The 20,000-nt window shown below is 42.6% G+C and overlaps 1 protein-coding gene across 2 annotated transcripts in view; it reads left to right on the forward strand.

Annotated features, from left to right (window-relative positions):
• The window catches only part of cdon (cell adhesion associated, oncogene regulated), a 173,595-nt gene that overhangs the window by 1,040 nt on the left and 152,555 nt on the right, over nucleotides 1-20,000 (forward strand). The gene's annotated exons all lie outside the window — the stretch shown is intronic.

The following is a 20,000-nucleotide window of genomic DNA, read 5'->3' on the forward strand; positions in this document are numbered from 1 at the left end:
TTTTGTTCAGAGTTTTGAGAAAATGTAGGCTACTGTAAGGACTGTTTCAAGAATGTATAGAATTTGTATTTTATACATTTAGTGGGAGGCGTTGGTCTTTTAAAAGTCATTAAAAAATATATATTTTTTAACTTATAAGAACATGACTACACCAATAGATATGCCTTCAAATGAGTTCCTGAGTAAATAGTTGTAGCTTCTCAAGTGAAGGAAATAAACCCTGCAGGCCAGTTGAAAACAGATGGCCTCCAGGCGCCGTTTTGACTTTGAAAGATAAAAGGAATATATATATATATATATATATTTTTTTTTGAAATGTCAAATATGTCCCCTGGTTGACACTCTGCTGTCACAATCATAAAAGGTGAAAATGGATTGAGGCAACAAATCCCTCAGAAATGTTACATATCGATTTGTTCCAGATGCATGCTTTAATGTACTTCTTTTGCTAGAGTACTGTATACAACTGTTACCATTGTAGGTCTAGCCACAGAAAACAATGCGCCTGGAAGCTCATTTGAGAAGCACAGTTCCCGATTGTCACAGAGTTTTAGTAAGAGTACTACGATGGTATGAGTACTACTTTAGTAAGAGTACTACGATAGTAAGAGTACTACGATAGTAAGAGTACTACATTAGTAAGAGTACTACTTTAGTAAGAGTACTACGATAGTAATAATACTGCATTAGTAAGAGTACTACTTTAGTAAGAGTACTACGATAGTAAGAGTACTACTTTAGTAAGAGTACTACGATAATAAGAGTACTACTTTATTTTTGGTGGTTTAAAGTTAAATCAATAGTTTTATGTCAGATTTAGGTTCATGATGCTTAAACTTTTCAATAGAAATAAAATGTTGTTATATATTCTTACTAATGCAACCAAAGTAGATTTTAATTATTTACAGTAATATTATTAATTATATTATATTAATATTAAAAAGTGTAGTAATTGTAGGAGAAGTAAGTAGACTTAGAATAATGAGTGGTCCTCATAGTATGAATAATTGTACTTGTACCTGTTAGTAACAAAATAAATACTTTTACAGTATTATAACATAGTCTGTGTTCGTACATGGTAGCAGGGGTGCAACTTTGGTTTTAGAAGTGGGGTGGGGACATTATATATATATAAATATCTACAGTTGATGTCGGAAGTTTACATACACCTTAGCCAAATACATTTAAACTCAGTTTTTCACAATTCCTGACATTTAATCCTAGTAAAAATCCCGTTTTAGGTCAGTTAGGATCACCACTTTATTTTAAGAATGTGAAATGTCAGAATAATAGTAGAGAGAATGATTTATTTCAGCTTTTCTTTCTTTCTATAAGGTTGAGGTCAGGGCTTTGTGATGGCCACTCCAATACCTTGACTTTGTTATCCTTAAGCCATTTTGCCACAACTTTGGAAGTATGCTTGGGGTCATTGTCCATTTGGAATACCCATTTGTGACCAAGCTTTAACTTCCTGACTGATGTCTTGAGATGTTGCTTCAATATATCCACATAATTTTCCTGCCTCATGATGCCATCTAATTTTGTGAAGTGCACCAGTCCCTTCTGCAGCAAAGCACCCCCACAACATGATGCTGCCACCCCGTGCTTCACGGTTTGGATGGTGTTCTTCAGGTTGCAAGCCTCCCCCTTTTTCCTCCAATCATAACGATGGTCATTATGGCCAAACAGTTCTAATTTTGTTTCATCAGACCAGAGGACATTTCTCCAAAAAGTACAATCTTTGTCCCCATGTGCAGTTGCAAACCGTAGTCTGGCTTTTGATGGCAGTTTTGGAGCAGTGGCTTCTTCCTTGCTGAGAGGCCTTTCAGGTTATGTCAATATAGGACTCGTTTTACTGTGGATGTAGATACTGTACTTGTTTCCTCCAGCATCTTCACAAGGTCCTTTGCTGTTGTTCTGAGATTGATTTGCAATTTTCGCACCAAAGTAAGTTTTTCTCTAGGAGACAGAACGCATCTCCTTCTTGAGTGGTATGATGGCTGCGTGGTCCCATGGTGTTTATACTTGCGTACTATTATTTGTACAGATGAACGTGGTACCTTCAGGCATTTGGAAATTGCTCCCAAGGGTGAACCAGACTTGTGGAGGTCTACAGTTGTTTTTCTGAGGTCTTGGTTGGTTTATTTTGATTTTCCCATGATGTCAAGTGAAGAGGCACTGAGTTTGAAGGTAGGCCTTTAAATACATCCACAGTTACACCTCCAATTGACTCAAATTATGTCAATTAGCCTATCAGAAGCTTAATTAATAATTAAGCTAATAAGCTAGTAATTTTCCAAGCTGATTAAGGCACAGTCAACTTAGTGTATGTAAACTTCAGACCCCTGGAATTGTGATATAGTGAATTATAAGTGAAATAATATGTCTGTAAAAAATTGCTGGAAAAATGACTTGTGTCATGCACAAAGTAGATGTCCTAACAGACTTGCCAAAATTATAGTTTGTTAACAAGACATTTGAGTTGTTGAAAAACTAGTTTTAATGACTCCAACCTAAGTGTATGTAAACTAGTTTTAATGACTCCAACCTCAGTGTATGTAAACTAGTTTTAATGACTCCACCCTAAGTGTATGTAAACTAGTTTTAATGACTCCATCCTAAGTGTATGTAAACTAGTTTTAATGATTCCAACCTAAGTGGATGTAAACTAGTTTTAATGACTCCAACCTCAGTGTATGTAAACTAGTTTTAATGACTCCACCCTAAGTGTATGTAAACTAGTTTTAATGACTCCACCCTAAGTGTATGTAAACTAGTTTTAATGATTCCAACCTAAGTGTATGTAAACTAGTTTTAATGATTCCAACCTAAGTGTATGTAAACTAGTTTTAATGATTCCAACCTAAGTTTATGTAAACTAGTTTTAATGATTCCAACCTAAGTGTATGTAAACTAGTTTTAATGACTCCAACCTCAGTTTATGTAAACTAGTTTTAATGATTCCAACCTAAGTTTATGTAAACTTCCGACTTGAACTGTATGTATATATAGTTTTGTCATTCTTTTGTATTTTGTATTTGTTTCATCCGGAATCGGAATAACACTCCAAACAGCCTACCACTCCGGTGCGTCTGCATGGTCCTAAAGCACACCGTCGCCCTGTTTTCTATCTCATTCCAATGATAAAACTGTGGGGGACAAAAATGCAATTTCAGCATGTGGGGTTGACAGTGGATGTTGCGCCACTGCATGGTAGTGCGTTGATTAGAGAGGGACATGGTGTAAAACCGGGATCATTCTGATCACGATATCTGTTGTCTGTTGTCGTCTGTAGCTTGTAGAAGAAACGGTAGAGATAGAAGATGCTGAGAGCAGCAGAGTCATCAGACAGACAGACAGACAGACAGACAGACAGACAGACAGACAGACAGACAGACAGACAGACAGACAGACAGACAGACAGACAGACAGACAGACAGACAGACAGACAGACAGACAGACAGACAGACAGACAGACAGACAGACAGACAGACAGACAGACAGACAGACAGACTATCATTGGTGAGATAGAAGTGGGCTGAACAGACTATCATTGGTGAGATAGAAGTGGGCTGAACAGACTATCATTGGTGAGATAGAAGTGGGCTGAACAGACTATCATTGGTGAGATAGAAGTGGGCTGAACAGACTATCATTGGTGAGATAGAAGTGGGCTGAACAGACTATCATTGGTGAGATAGAAGTGGGCTGAACAGACTATCTATCATTGGTTAGATAGAAGTGGGCTGAACAGACTATCATTGGTGAGATAGAAGTGGGCTGAACAGACTATCTATCATTGGTGAGATAGAAGTGGGCTGAACAGACTATCTATCATTGGTTAGATAGAAGTGGGCTGAACAGACTATCATTGGTGAGAAAAATAATTAAGACCATTAAGCAGGTTTCCATCCAACCTTTTTACGTGAGTAAAGAACATGTTGGATAAAAAAAGGCCTGACAGAAAAAAAAACAAATTTGTTATTAAACTTTCCAAATATCAACAAAACAAAATATGCTAGACATGGTGGGATCTTTATTTTTTATAAAAAAGAAAAAATGTTACCTGGTTTTTTTTGTGTTGGTAATTGGTAGTTACAGTCTTGTCCCATTGCTGAAACTCCATTAAGGACTGGGGAGAGGAGAAGGTCGAGAACCGTGCGTCCTCCAAAACACGACCCTGCCAAAACCGCACTACTTCTTGATACACTGCCCGATAAATCCGGGAAGACACATCTGGTTGGAAAATGCACATATTGTTTTTAAAGCAGATTTTTGAATATTCACATGAAAATCTGTTGCCAATTGAAAGGAAACCTAGCTAGACATATGTATCTAATTGTGAAACCTGTATTACACACTACAGATGTAGCATCTTCATTTGAGCCGGTTTGCTACAGCAGGAAAATAACCCTGCAGCAACAGGAAATGTGAATTATTACGTGGATTATAATTAATTGACATTTTTATAAGGGTTGATACATTTTCTTCTGTAAAAATCAAGTATGAAATTTCAAAGTGGAAATTACATACTTTAGAACTTTTAAAAAACCTCAAATATACTAGAAGTTTTATATGTCCTGCATTACAGGAAAATGATCCTGCAAATTAAGATCCTACATCAGTATATGTTAGCTGCAGAAGCAGCTATTGGAGAAGAGAGGACAGTTATCTAGATGCAAGGCATAGCCGGAGCAGCCAGCCAGGTAGGAATGTCCCTGTCTTCAGATCCTCTGTCTAGCGTCTCCATGTTGCTTTAGGGCTGGAGACACACAGGCCCTACTCCGTCATCTGTTGACAACAACACAATAGAAATGAATACAGAGTTGTGCTATTTTGTAGGCTAAGTTAAATATGCATTATGCAGAAATCACTCCACCATTTCCTGGTTGTTATTAAATTATAATAGTTTTTCTAATTTCAGTTTTCGTGACAAAACAAACACGTATAGTGTAGAGAATCATTGTACCATTTAAACCATTGTGAAATATATTTTCCAATAACCCCCAAAAATATTGTATTTTCAGCTGTTTGAAGCTGGTGTGCAGAACCGAAAGTAAAAGAACCATATAGAACAGATCTACCACTTCTTAGACTGGCTTTCAATGAGAATGACAGCTCTATAACTCACATTTCTACGCGGATTTTGTCAGGTCACCCAAACAGTGACACATTGCAACTTTAAAGTTTTTATTTTATTTTATTTTATTGTTATCATGTGTGAAAGGACCCATGTTCATAGGACTATGTCAAATTGGGAATCAAATGAAAGGCATTTATAAACATTAAACAATTAATAATAATAATAAGACATATATACATTTTCAACCATTTTCATTCTAAAAATTAGGAAAAGGCTTTGATTTCTGGTCAAACAAATATATCAAAACACAGAAATGTTGAAGTAACAAAACCTGCCAACTAATCTCAACACGTCAATTGACTTGTTTTAGATGTTTTATTTTTTATTCTGCCATCTGTAACTTTACTAAGAAACATTGTCTTGTAATTCTATTACCAAGACCCCACATATCTTTAAGATATTGTGTAATGTCTGTCCCTCACGAGGAGGGAGGATAATGACCGTAATGTCTGTCCCTCGTGAGGAGGGAGGATAATGACCGTAATGTCTGTCCCTCGTGAGGAGGGAGGATAATGACAGTAATGTGTAATGTCTGTCCCTCTCGAGGAGGGAGGATAATGACCGTAATGTCTGTCCCTCTCGAGGAGGGAGGATAATGACCGTAATGTCTGTCCCTCTCGAGGAGGGAGGATAATGACCGTAATGTCTGTCCCTCGCGAGGAGGGAGGATAATGACAGTAATGTCTGTCCCTCATGAGGAGGGAGGATAATGACCGTAATGTCTGTCCCTCGCGAGGAGGGAGGATAATGACAGTAATGTCTGTCTGGGGGAGGATAATGACAGTAATGTCTGTCCCTCGCGAGGAGGGAGGATAATGACCGTAATGTCTGTCCCTCGTGAGGAGGGAGGATAATGACCGTAATGTCTGTCCCTCTCGAGGAGGGAGGATAATGACCATAATGTCTGTCCCTCGTGAGGAGGGAGGATAATGACCGTAATGTCTGTCCCTCGCGAGGAGGGAGGATAATGACCGTAATGTCTGTCCCTCATGAGGAGGGAGGATAATGACCGTAATGTCTGTCCCTCTCGAGGAGGGAGGATAATGACAGTAATGTCTGTCCCTCTCGAGGAGGGAGGATAATGACAGTTCACAGAAGTAACAAGGAAGACCTTTTAATTAGTTAATAAGAGTATTTTTTTACTGATTTTGTTTTGTCTATGAATTATTAAGTGATTCCAACTCGAAATTACGTTACCAATTTGGTAATGGGATTTCTGCATAACACTGCAGAACAGCACAGTAGAGTCCAGTCAAGGAGCAACCTACAGGAAGGTTGCTCTCAAGGAACAGGGTTTGGCGAGCGCTGCCTTAGGACATCAACAGTCAGCCAAGGGTTTTGTGAACTTGCTAAATACAGCATTGCTATATCTGTTGATTACCGATGCACAGTTCTGCCTGTCTGCCTGGGAGCTGACATGTCTATCTATGCCCTTCCCATCTCTCTCTCTCTCCCTCTCTAGCTTGCTTTCTTTGCTGTGGAAGATGCAAGAGTTTGTGTTCTCGAAGTAGGCTACGGCAACTAGTTTCCTCCGTTGCAAAAAATACAGAATCTTAGGAGTCAAAGGGTCGATTCTGTAAGCTTGACACCAAGACATGGGAGTCGAAACTGGGAGTCGAAACTGGGATTCGAAACTGGGAGTCGAAACTGGGAGTCGAAACTGGGAGTCGAAACTGGGAGTCGAAACTGGGATTCGAAACTGGGAGTCGAAACTGGGAGTCGAAACTGGGATTCGAGGAATTGATTATTTTGGAGTCGACTCCCCACTACTATATAATGTACTGTACTGTACTGTACTGTACTGTACTTAGTACTACTGTACTGTATTGTACTATATTGTACTAAACTCTACTGAACTCTACTGTACTATACTGAGCTCTGCTCTGCTATTCTGTGCTGTACTGTACTGTACTGTACTGTACTTAGTACTACTGTACTGTACTGAGTACTACTGTACTGTATTGTACTATATTGTACTAAACGCTACTGAACTCTACTGTACTATACTGAGCTCTGCTCTGCTCTGCTATTCTGTACTGTACTGTACTGTACTGTACTGTACTGTACTGTACTGTACTGTACTGTACTGTACTGTACTGTACTGTACTGTACTGTACTGTACTGTACTGTACTACTGTACTGTACTGAGTACTACTGTACTGTACTGAGTACTACTGTGCTGTACTGAGTACTACTGTACCGTACTACTGTGCTGTACTGAGTACTACTGTACTGTACTGAGTACTACTGTACCGTACTGAGTACTACTGTGCTGTACTGAGTACTACTGTACTGTACTGAGTACTACTGTACTGTACTGAGTACTACTGTGCTGTACTGAGTACTACTGTGCTGTACTGAGTACTACTGTGCTGTACTGAGTACTACTGTACCGTACTGAGTACTACTGTGCATTACTTTGAGGTCCAAACGTTTTGAAACATAAATCTTCTTCCATTCGCAAGAGGTTGAATGTATCTCAGCGGAGAAAGCATCGCAGCGAACGAGACAACGCCCCTCTCTGTCTCAGTAGGTGTAGCGTCTCTACAGTATCTGATGTTCTCCGGTCAGAAGACGTTGTTGTCGCCCGTGGAATTGAAGGGAGGCCAGCCTGCATTTGGGCTCCCTTGGAAAAAAAAAACCAAAAAGATTAAATAATTGCCAATCAGCTTTGGGCTAAACTGAGTGAGCTCAACTGTGAATGGTATCTAGACTAAATCATTAATCAAATGACGAAAATATGACTAAGACTCAATGATATTTTAGTCAAACTGACTAAGACTAGGCTAAATAATGTTTTTAGTCAAACTGACGAAGACTCAATGATATTTTAGTCAAACTGACTAAGACTAGGCTAAATAATGTTTTTAGTCAAACTGACGAAGACTCAATGATATTTTAGTCAAACTGACTAAGACTAGGCTAAATAATGTTTTTAGTTAAACTGACTAAGACTAGGCTAAATAATGTTTTTAGTCAAACTGACTAAGACTAGGCTAAATAATGTTTTTAGTTAAACTGACTAAGACTAGGCTAAATAATGTTTTTAGTCAAACTGACGAAGACTCAATGATATTTTAGTCAAACTGACTAAGACTAGGCTAAATAATGTTTTTAGTCAAACTGACTAAGACTAGGCTAAATAATGTTTTTAGTCAAACTGACTAAGACTAGGCTAAATAATGTTTTTAGTCAAACTGACTAAGACTAGGCTAAATAATGTTTGTTTTTTAAAATAACGCTGCTGTGTCGTACCGATCAGGGACCCGGGATGAAATTCTGTTACCGGGTGTAAATCCACATAATGTAGTTCAACACCTCATTCTTAATCCACATAATGTAGTTCAACACCTCATTCTTAATCCACATAATGTAGTTCAACACCTCATTCTTAATCCACATAATGTAGTTCAACACCTCATTCTTAATCCACACAATGTAGTTCAACACCTCATTCTTAATCCACATAATGTAGTTCAACACCTCATTCTTAATCCACATAATGTAGTTCAACACCTCATTCTTAATCCACACAATGTAGTTCAACACCTCATTCTTAATCCACATAATGTAGTTCAACACCTCATTCTTAATCCACATAATGTAGTTCAACACCTCATTCTTAATCCACACAATGTAGTTCAACACCTCATTCTTAATCCACATAATGTAGTTCAACACCTCATTCTTAATCCACATAATGTAGTTCAACACCTCATTCTTAATCCACACAATGTAGTTCAACACCTCATTCTTAATCCACATAAAGTTCAACACCTCATTCTTAATCCACAAGTGTAGTTCAACACCTCATTCTTAATCCACATAATGTAGTTCAACACCTCATTCTTAATCCACATAATGTAGTTCAACACCTCATTCTTAATCCACATAATGTAGTTCAACACCTCATTCTTAATCCACATAATGTAGTTCAACACCTCATTCTTAATCCACATAATGTAGTTCAACACCTCATTCTTAATCCACATAGTGTAGTTCAACACCTCATTCTTAATCCATTCTTAATAATGTAGTTCAACACCTCATTCTTAATCCACATAGTGTAGTTCAACACCTCATTCTTAATCCACATAATGTAGTTCAACACCTCATTCTTAATCCACATAATGTAGTTCAACACCTCATTCTTAATCCACATAATGTAGTTCAACATGTCATTCTTAATCCACATAATGTAGTTCAACACCTCATTCTTAATCCACATAATGTAGTTCAACACCTCATTCTTAATCCACATAATGTAGTTCAACACCTCATTCTTAATCCACATAATGTAGTTCAACACCTCATTCTTAATCCACATAATGTAGTTCAACACCTCATTCTTAATCCACATAATGTAGTTCAACATGTCATTCTTAATCCACATAATGTAGTTCAACACCTCATTCTTAATCCACATAATGTAGTTCAACACCTCATTCTTAATCCACATAATGTAGTTCAACACCTCATTCTTAATCCACATAATGTAGTTCAACACCTCATTCTTAATCCACACAATGTAGTTCAACACCTCATTCTTAATCCACATAATGTAGTTCAACACCTCATTCTTAATCCACACAATGTAGTTCAACACCTCATTCTTAATCCACGTCACGTTGTCGTATCATATCTGACACCTCATTCTTTCTGAAGACATCATTGCATTTTCATTTGTAGCAGATATTCATTTAAACATTAATCATTTTTATAATTATAATTTGTTAAAACAGAATTTATCGAAATTCTGTTACCAAATTTTAGCATCTGGACAGTAAATGTATAGATGCGGTTTTGTAAAATAATGTTGTCAAATATTCAGTGTAAACTGTTATCATGAAGTACAGAGTTGATTTGTATGGTTTGGTAAACTTTGAAATCAATGGTTTTTGTTTGAAGTAAAACATCTGTCACAGTGAAATTAATTAACTCTATTTTCCTTGATTCCTTTCTGTGTCGTACATCAATATAACCTGGCCCGTCCACGGTATAGAAACTAGTGAGTTCTACACTTTATATTGGTTGTCTTTATGTCTAAAATAGAGTTTCACAGTAACTATATTTCATTTAGTCCTAGATTATTGTCTAATGTTATTATGCCATATTCAGAAAGTCTGAGGAACTAACTAAGATGCTTTGGTGTTGTTATTTTATTACCTGTTAGTTTCCATGTAATGTAATGTCGCCCCCCTCCCTCCTCATATCATGGTTGTTTCACAGCTCCTAACGTTACATAGGGGCCACTTACAACCAGGAACACTTCATAGTGGGGGCCAACAGAAAGGGTTGAATGTGTCTCAGGAGACACGGAGCCAGTGAGAGCAACACATGAGCGATTCCAAATAAAAACTCTTTAAAGTTCAAACAGTCTCTCCGGCCATTGTTTCCTCTACAGGGGACAAGAAGACACTTCCGTTGACTTCCAAAGCTATTCTCTCTGCTCTCCGTTATTAGAAGAGCTCAGATCAGAGACCTGAAGTCTTTGTGTTGTTAGCGACCCGGACCGTCCCCTGCTCGCCTACTGCTGTGCTCGCCAGATAACCTTTTAACATGTAGATTATGGACGCACGGGGTATTTGGGGATTTCGGTATATTTGACCGATGTTGTGTATGTATTGTGAGTGTGATTTCATGCTCTGTATTGTGTTATAATGTTCTGTATTGTGATATAATGTTCTGTATTGTGATTTAATGTTCTGTATCGTGATCTAAGGATGTATGTGATATAATGTTCTGTATCGTGATATAAGGATGTATTGCGATATAATGTTCTGTATCGTGATCTAAGGATGTATGTGATATAATGTTCTGTATCGTGATATAATGTTCTGTATCGTGATATAAGGATGTATGTGATATAATGTTCTGTATCGTGATATAATGTTCTGTATCGTGATATAAGGATGTATGTGATATAATGTTCTGTATCGTGATATAAGGATGTATGTGATATAATGTTCTGCATCGTTATATAATGTTCTGTATCGTGATATAATGTTCTGTAGTGTGATATAATGTTCTGTAGTGTGATATAATGTTCTGTATCGTGATATAATGTTGTATATTGTGATATAATGTTCTGTATCGTGATATAAGGATGTATGTGATATAATGTTCTGTATCGTGATATAAGGATGTATGTGATCAAGTTTCCTCAGAAACCGTTGTGTTATTTTTAAAGGCGTGTTTTTCTGTTTGGCTGATTAGTAGGAAAAATGAAATGAATGTGGTACTTATCATACAGACGGAGGTAAACACGGCCGTGTCGCTATAGTGGAATAATGTTTGGCCGATTAGGGCCGGAGATAATGACAAACACATGAGAGAGGTATGTTAAGTGGTCTATTTGAATGTAAGCAGCACGTGTAATGATTCAAACCCCTAATACCTCTGTTGGTCATTCTGACTCCACTGTCGTAATCACAATCAGACACAGCAACCTGATTGGATCACTAGTGGACGTCTGGACTGTGGCTGAATGATCTGATTGATTCGTGTTTGAACAAGTGAGGTTGATGCATAATGACAGAGGTTATTTCTGATGATTCACTCTGATGATTAAAGCAGAGAGAGAGAGAGAGAGAGAGAGATGTAGTGGATGGATGGCTCCTTTGTCCTGGGTGTCTCCCAGGGGTTGGGGTTTAGGGGTAGGGAGGGTTGAGGTCAGGTTAGAATAGAACAGAGGAACCTGTCAGAACATCAGAATAAGAAGTGATCAGAGGGGAACACTGAGGAGGAATCATTACCTCTATGTGAGTGTGTTTCTACAACCAGAGAGACATAATTAAACATAATATGTTTGAAATGTCTCTATTCTTTACTGTACATTGTTTATGGTTTATTTAATTTTTGTTTATTATCTATTTCACTTGTTTTGTCAATGTAAACATATATTTCCCATACCATTAAAACCGCTTGAATTGAGAGAGAGAGAGAGAGATAGAGAGAGAGTGAGAAAGAGAGAGAGAGAGAGAGAGAGAGGGAGAGAGAGAGAGAGAGAGAGAGAGAGAGAGAGAGAGAGAGAGAGAGAGAGAGAGAGAGAGAGAGAGAGAGAGAGAGAGAGAGAGAGAGAGAGAGAGAGAGAGAGAGAGAGAGAGAGAGAGAGAGAGAGATGATGTGTTCTTTTGGGGGGGAGGGAGAGGAGAGAGAGAGAGAGAGAGAGAGAGAGAGAGAGAGAGAGAGAGAGAGAGAGAGAGAGAGAGAGAGAGAGAGAGAGAGAGAGAGAGAGAGAGAGAGAGAGAGAGAGAGAGAGAGAGAGAGAGAGAGAGAGAGAGAGAGAGAGAGAGAGAGAGAGAGAGAGAGAGGGAGAGAAAGAGAGATGATGTGTTCTTTTGGGGAGGTGAGAGAGAGAGGGTGGGGTGTATCATGGTGGAATTGAATGGCTGTGTGAAACAGGGAAAGTGGGTCCTCTGATATTTTGGGAGTCCTCTCAGCCAGCCCTGGTTCCTGGGGTTCCTCTCTCTCTGCCTGCAGCCCAGAAGTTAGCCAGGCAACCAAGGCAAAGTCAGCGACAGCTAGTCAGAGGTAGCTAGCTAACCTCACTGGTCTCTGGTCTAGCCCTTTTGGAGGGGATGACAGTAGCGTCTCTAGCCCTGATGGAGGGGATGACAGTAGTGTCTCTGGTCTAGCCCTGATGGAGGGGATGACAGTAGTGTCTCTGGTCTAGCCCTGATGGAGGGGATGACAGTAGTGTCTCTAGCCCTGATGGAGGGGATGACAGTAGTGTCTCTGGCCCTGATGGAGGGGATGACAGTAGTGTCTCTGGTCTAGTCCTGATGGAGGGGATGACAGTAGTGTCTCTGGCCCTGATGGAGGGAATGACAGTAGTGTCTCTAGCCCTGATGGAGGGGGTGACAGTAGTGTCTCTAGCCCTGTTGGAGGGGATGACAGTAGTGTCTCTAGCCCTGATGGAGGGGATGACATTAGTGTCTCTGGTCCTGTTGGAGGGGATGACAGTAGTGTCTCTGGTCCAGCCCTGATGGAGGGGATGACAGTAGTGTCTCTAGCCCTGATGGAGGGGATGACAGTAGTGTCTCTAGCCCTGATGGAGGGGATGACAGTAGTGTCTCTAGCCCTGATGGAGGGGATGACAGTAGTGTCTCTAGCCCTGATGGAGGGGATGACAGTAGTGTCTCTAGCCCTGATGGAGGGGATGACAGTAGTGTCTCTAGCCCTGATGGAGGGGATGACAGTAGTGTCTCTGGTCTAGCCCTGTTGGAGGGGATGACAGTAGTGTCTCTAGCCCTGATGGAGGGGATGACAGTAGTGTCTCTAGCCCTGATGGAGGGGATGACAGTAGTGTCTCTGGTCTAGCCCTGATGGAGGGGATGACAGTAGTGTCTCTAGCCCTGATGGAGGGGATGACAGTAGTGTCTCTGGCCCTGTTGGAGGGGATGACAGTAGTGTCTCTAGTCCTGTTGGAGTGGAGCTGAGTAGCGTCTCTAGTCCTGTTGTAGTGGAGCTGAGTAGTGTCTCTAGTCCTGTTGTAGTGGAGCTGAGTAGTGTCTCTAGTCCTGTTGTAGTGGAGCTGAGTAGTGTCTCTGGTCTAGTCCTGTTGTAGTGGAGCTGAGTCGTGTTTCTAGTCCTGTTGTTGTGGAGCTGAGTAGTGTCTCTGGTCTAGTCCTGTTGTAGTGGAGCTGAGTAGCGTCTCTGGTCTAGTCCTGTTGTAGTGGAGCTGAGTCATGTCTCTAGTCCTGTTGTAGTGGAGCTGAGTAGCGTCTCTGGTCTAGTCCTGTTGTAGTGGAGCTGAGTAGTGTCTCTAGTCCTGTTGTAGTGGAGCTGAGTAGTGTCTCTAGTCCTGTTGTAGTGGAGCTGAGTAGTGTCTCTGGTCTAGTCCTGTTGTAGTGGAGCTGAGTCGTGTTTCTAGTCCTGTTGTTGTGGAGCTGAGTAGTGTCTCTGGTCTAGTCCTGTTGTAGTGGAGCTGAGTAGCGTCTCTGGTCTAGTCCTGTTGTAGTGGAGCTGAGTAGTGTCTCTAGTCCTGTTGTTGTGGAGCTGAGTAGTGTCTCTAGTCCTGTTGTTGTGGAGCTGAGTAGCGTCTCTGGTCTAGTCCTGTTGTAGTGGAGCTGAGTAGTGTCTCTAGTCCTGTTGTAGTGGAGCTGAGTAGCGTCTCTAGTCCTGTTGTAGTGGAGCTGAGTAGTGTCTCTAGTCCTGTTGTAGTGGAGCTGAGTAGTGTCTCTAGTCCTGTTGTAGTGGAGCTGAGTAGTGTCTCTAGTCCTGTTGTAGTGGAGCTGAGTAGCGTCTCTAGTCCTGTTGTAGTGGAGCTGAGTAGTGTCTCTAGTCCTGTTGTAGTGGAGCTGAGTAGTGTCTCTGGTCTAGTCCTGTTGTAGTGGAGCTGAGTAGTGTCTCTAGTCCTGTTGTAGTGGAGCTGAGTAGTGTCTCTAGTCCTGTTGTAGTGGAGCTGAGTAGTGTCTCTAGTCCTGTTGTAGTGGAGCTGAGTAGTGTCTCTAGTCCTGTTGTAGTGGATGAAAGTGGTGTCTCTGGGGATAAATAGCTCTGTGGTTGTGTTGTTTATTTGAGTTCTGCTCTGGTCTTCAGTATTGTTGCAGTAACCGATCAGCTGTTGGACCAGACTCTCTCCAAACACTGAGTCAGAAAAATAGGAAAAGGACTTCCTGAATGTTGAATATTCATCGCTCATTCAGATGTTTTTAGGGAACTGCAGTCAATTCAAGACCCTGGTGAGGACGACGGACGTTGCAGATGAGCGTCCCTGAGACGGTTTTTGACAGTTTCATCAGCTATCTGAGTGGCTGCTCTCAGATGATCCCACAGGTGAAGAAGCCAGATATGGAGGTCCTGGGCTAGCCTGGTTATACGTGGTCTGCGGCTGTGAGCCCAGATGGACGTACTGGCAAATGATCTAAAACAAAGTTGGAGGCGGCTTATGGTAGAGAAATTAACATTCAATTCTCTGGCAACCGCTCTGGTGGACATTCCTGCAGTCAGCATGCCAATTTCACGCTCCCTCAAAACTTGAGACATCTGTGGCATTGTGTTTTGTGACAAAACTGCACATTTTTAGAGTGGCCTTTTATTGTCCCCCAGCACAAGGTGCACCTGTGTAATGATCATGCTGTTTAATCAGCTTCTTGATATGCCACACCTGTCAGGTGGATGGATTATCTTGACAAAAGAGAAATGCTCACTAACAGGGACGTAAACACAGTAGATGGAGTGATGCTCTCTCCAATCCGTAGCCTCCTACTAAAAATGTCAACTGTGGCTTGTGAGAGACATTTATAAAACAGCTTTCAACCGATGCTGCTATTCAGTTTCAATAATGGCATGAAGTTGGAGGCCCTGAAACGGTAGATGAACAGATGAAATGAGAAACATGGGGATGAATTTGTTGAAACAAAGAAAACTGCTTTGTAGCTGAGCCAGATGCTCCGAGACACTGGATGTATGTGTGTGTGTGTGTGTGTGTGTGTGTGTGTGTGTGTGTGTGTGTGTGTGTGTGTGTGTGTGTGTGTGTGTGTGTGTGTGTGTGTGTGTGTGTGTGTGTGTGTGTGTGTGTGTGTGTGTGTGTGTGTGTGTGTGTGTGTGTGTCAGGGTTTACAATAGTCGGTAATTGCCGGCTTTTGGCCGGTAAAATAATTGAAAAGCTGATCAATAAAATGTAAACCTACTAAATGGTCTGGCCTGTGAGCCTGCTGCTGAGACAAGAGAGAGTGAGACAGGTGCTTTGATTGCAAAGATGGAGGCTTTTTTCATTGACATAAAACCAAAGTTAAAGAGACTATAGTGAAAAGCCAACAAGCCAGGGCTCCAGACTGACACCATTTAGTCACATTTTGCCTCGGCTGCGCATTCATTCGCCTCACTCAAAACATCCTATTTTGCTGATGGGGCCTGCTGATGGAGCCTGCTGATGGGGCCTGCTGATGGGGCCTGCTGATGGGGCCTGCTGATGGGGCCTGCTGCTCTGGCCTGCTGATGGGGCCTGCTGCTCTGGCATGCTGATGGGGCCTGCTGATGGGGCCTGCTGATGGGGCCTGCTGATGGGGCCTGCTGATGGGGCCTGCTGCTCTGGCATGCTGATGGGGCCTGCTGATGGGGCCTGCTGATGGGGCCTGCTGATGGGGCCTGCTGATGGGGCCTGCTGATGTAGCGAGCCACTCTTTCCTTTCCCCGGGAGAAAAACATACTCGGGGAGAAAGAAAAGTGTTCTTATTGTATACATTTTTAAAAATCAAGTTACAGAGTGTGAAATGCATTAATGGGCGGTAGGCTACAACTGGGACATTAAATGTTCATTCAATTCTACATTTTGAGCTCAATAGGAATTATTTTGGGACATGAAATGTCCTGTTAGATTAATACATAGCTACAAGCAGTGGGTATTATCTTTAGTTAGTGTTGTGGGGGTGGTTTGCTGCAGGAGGGACTGGTGCACTTCAATCCCATATAAAATGCGTGGGCAGAACTGAAAAAGCCTGTTCGAGCAAAGAGGCCTACAAACCTGACTCAGTTACACCAGCTCTGTCAGGAGGCCTACAAACCTGACTCAGTTACACCAGCTCTGACAGGAGGCCTACAAACCTGACTCAGTTACACCAGCTCTGACAGGAGGCCTACAAACCTGACTCAGTTACACCAGCTCTGACAGGAGGCCTACAAACCTGACTCAGTTACACCAGCTCTGTCAGGAGGCCTACAAACCTGACTCAGTTACACCAGCTCTGACAGGAGGCCTACAAACTTGACTCAGTTACACCAGCTCTGACAGGAGGCCTGCAAACCTGACTCAGTTATACCAGCTCTGTCAGGAGGCCTACAAACCTGACTCAGTTACACCAGCTCTGACAGGAGGCCTACAAACCTGACTCAGTTACACCAGCTCTGTCAGGAGGCCTACAAACCTGACTCAGTTACATCAGCTCTATCAGGAGGCCTACAAACCTGACTCAGTTACACCAGCTCTGTCAGGAGGAATGGGGCAAAATTCACTTATTGTGGGAAGCTTGTGGAAGGCTACCCGAAAAGTTTGACCCAAGTTAAACAATTTGAAGGCAATGCTACCAAATACTAATTGAGTGTATGTAAACTTCTGACCCACTGGGAATGTGATGAAAGAAATAAAAGCTGAAATAAATCATTCTCTCTACTATTATTCTGACATTTCACATTCTTAAAATAAAGTGGTGATCCTAACTGACCTGAGACAGGGAATTCTTACTCTGATTAAATGTCAGGAATTGTGAAAAACGGAGTTGAAATGTATTCGGCCAAGGTAAATGTAAACTTCCTGACTTCAACTGTAGCTGTACATATGCTGAACATCTGAACCATGCATGTTTTAGTCATTACTTATAGGCTGTTTTTAAGGACATTTAAACGTGGGTAATTTGGTCATTATCCGTGGTTTATTGAAGGTGCTGGCTGCTTGGGCCCTAATTGGTTAGGCACCCAATGCATTTAGATGACCGGGAACATTTCGCAAAGGTCTGATCAACTAAAATTTTCCCAGTCACTTGTCCGTCTTAGTGTGTGTGTGTGTGTGTGTGTGTGTGTGTGTGTGTGTGTGTGTGTGTGTGTGTGTGTGTGTGTGTGTGTGTGTGTGTGTGTGTGTGTGTGTGTGTGTGTGTGTGTGCGCAAGCGTACGTGTATGCATGGTGTGGTGGGGCATCCTGGCTGTAGTTTCATCCCGTGGGTGGTGCATCCTGGCTGTAGTTTCATCCCGTGGGTGGGGCATCCTGGCTGTAGTTTCATCCCGTGGGTGGGACATCATGGCTGTAGTTTCAGCCCGTGGGTGGGGCATCATGGCTGTAGTTTCAGCCCGTGGGTGGGGCATCCTGGCTGTAGTTTCCGCCCGTGGGTGGGACATCATGGCTGTAGTTTCAGCCCGTGGGTGTGGTGGGACATCATGGCTGTAGTTTCAGCCCGTGGGTGGGGCATCATGGCTGTAGTTTAAGCCCGTGGGTGGTGCATCCTGGCTGTAGTTTCATCCCGTGGGTGGGGCATCCTGGCTGTAGTTTCATCCCGTGGGTGGGACATCATGGCTGTAGTTTCAGCCCGTGGGTGGGGCATCATGGCTGTAGTTTCAGCCCGTGGGTGGGGCATCCTGGCTGTAGTTTCCGCCCGTGGGTGGGACATCATGGCTGTAGTTTCAGCCCGTGGGTGTGGTGGGACATCATGGCTGTAGTTTCAGCCCGTGGGTGGGGCATCATGGCTGTAGTTTAAGCCCGTGGGTGGGGAATCCTGGCTGTAGTTTCAGCCCGTGGGTGGGGCATCATGGCTGTAGTCTCAGCCCGTGGGTTTGGTGGGGCATCATGGCTGTAGTTTCAGCCCGTGGGTGTGGTGGGACATCATGGCTGTAGTTTCAGCCCGTGGGTGGGACATCATGGCTGTAGTTTCAGCCCGTGGGTGTGGTGGGGCATCATGGCTGTAGCTTCAGCCCGTGGGTGTGGTGGGACATCATGGCTATAGTTTCAGCCCATGGGTGGGGCATCATGGCTGTAGTTTCAGCCCGTGGGTGTGGTGGGGCATCATGGCTGTAGTTTCAGCCCATGGGTGGGGCATCATGGCTGTAGTTTCATCCCGTGGGTGGGACATCATGGCTGTAGTTTCAGCCCGTGGGTGTGGTGGGGCATCATGGCTGTAGTTTCAGCCCGTGGGTGGGACATCATGGCTGTAGTTTCAGCCCGTGGGTGTGGTGGGGCATCATGGCTGTAGTTTCAGCCCGTGGGTGTGGTGGGACATCATGGCTGTAGTTTCAGCCCGTGGGTGGGAAATCATGGCTGTAGTTTCAGCCCGTGTGTGTGGTGGGGCATCATGGCTGTAGCTTCAGCCCGTGGGTGTGGTGGGACATCATGGCTGTAGTTTCAGCCCATGGGTGGGGCATCATGGCTGTAGTTTCAGCCCGTGGGTGTGGTGGGGCATCATGGCTGTAGTTTCAGCCCGTGGGTGGGGCATCCTGGCTGTAGTTTCAGCCCGTGGGTGTGGTGGGGCATCCTGGCTGTAGTTTCAGCCCGTGGGTGTGGTGGGGCATCCTGGCTGTAGTTTCAGCCCGTGGGTGTGGTGGGGCATCCTGGCTGTAGTTTCAGCCCGTGGGTGTGGTGGGGCATCATGGCTGTAGTTTCAGCCCGTGGGTGGGGCATCCTGGCTGCAGTGCTGTTCCAAACACAGCTGTAGATATCAGGGAAAAACACACACTTCCCCTTTGAGGACCCAACGGTGGTTTAGTTCCAGCTTTAACTGTTAGTTATTCCTAGTTTCATCAAACACATCTATTTAAATAACGATAATACGGCTGTTTTAAAACACACAGACGCTTTACAACAAGCGACTAGAAGTAACAAATAGATGGTTACGGTGTAAATATATAACGCTATTCAGTATGGAGTCGGTGATGAATGGCCGTAATACTTAAACTAAATAATACTGATATGACAAACATATTTAATGTGTGATTTTTGGCTTGTTCTGCTGAAGTTTATGAGAGTACTTAGGCTGATTGCTCTGAACCACATTAGTGAACAAACAGAGTAAACATTACCCAGTACATTACAACACGACATTATAAAGTACTGTAGTCCTTCCTGCCAAAAACAAAAACAAATCCCATAATGTCCCTGATCTGTGGCTGGTGACCCCTGTAGTAGTCTGGTAACCTCTAGGGTCCTCTGTAGTAGTCTGGTAACCTCTAGGGTCTTCTGTGTCTGATAACCCCTGTAGTGGTCTGGTAACCTCTAGGGTCTTCTGTGTCTGATAACCCCTGTAGTGGTCTGGTAACCTCTAGGGTCTTCTGTGTCTGATAACCCCTGTAGTGGTCTGGTAACCTCTAGGGTCCTCTGTAGTGGTCTGGTAACCTCTAGGGTCCTCTGTAGTAGTCTGGTAACCTCTAGGG

This window comes from Oncorhynchus gorbuscha, linkage group LG19, assembly GCF_021184085.1.
Source record: "Oncorhynchus gorbuscha isolate QuinsamMale2020 ecotype Even-year linkage group LG19, OgorEven_v1.0, whole genome shotgun sequence".
NCBI lineage: Eukaryota > Metazoa > Chordata > Actinopteri > Salmoniformes > Salmonidae > Oncorhynchus > Oncorhynchus gorbuscha.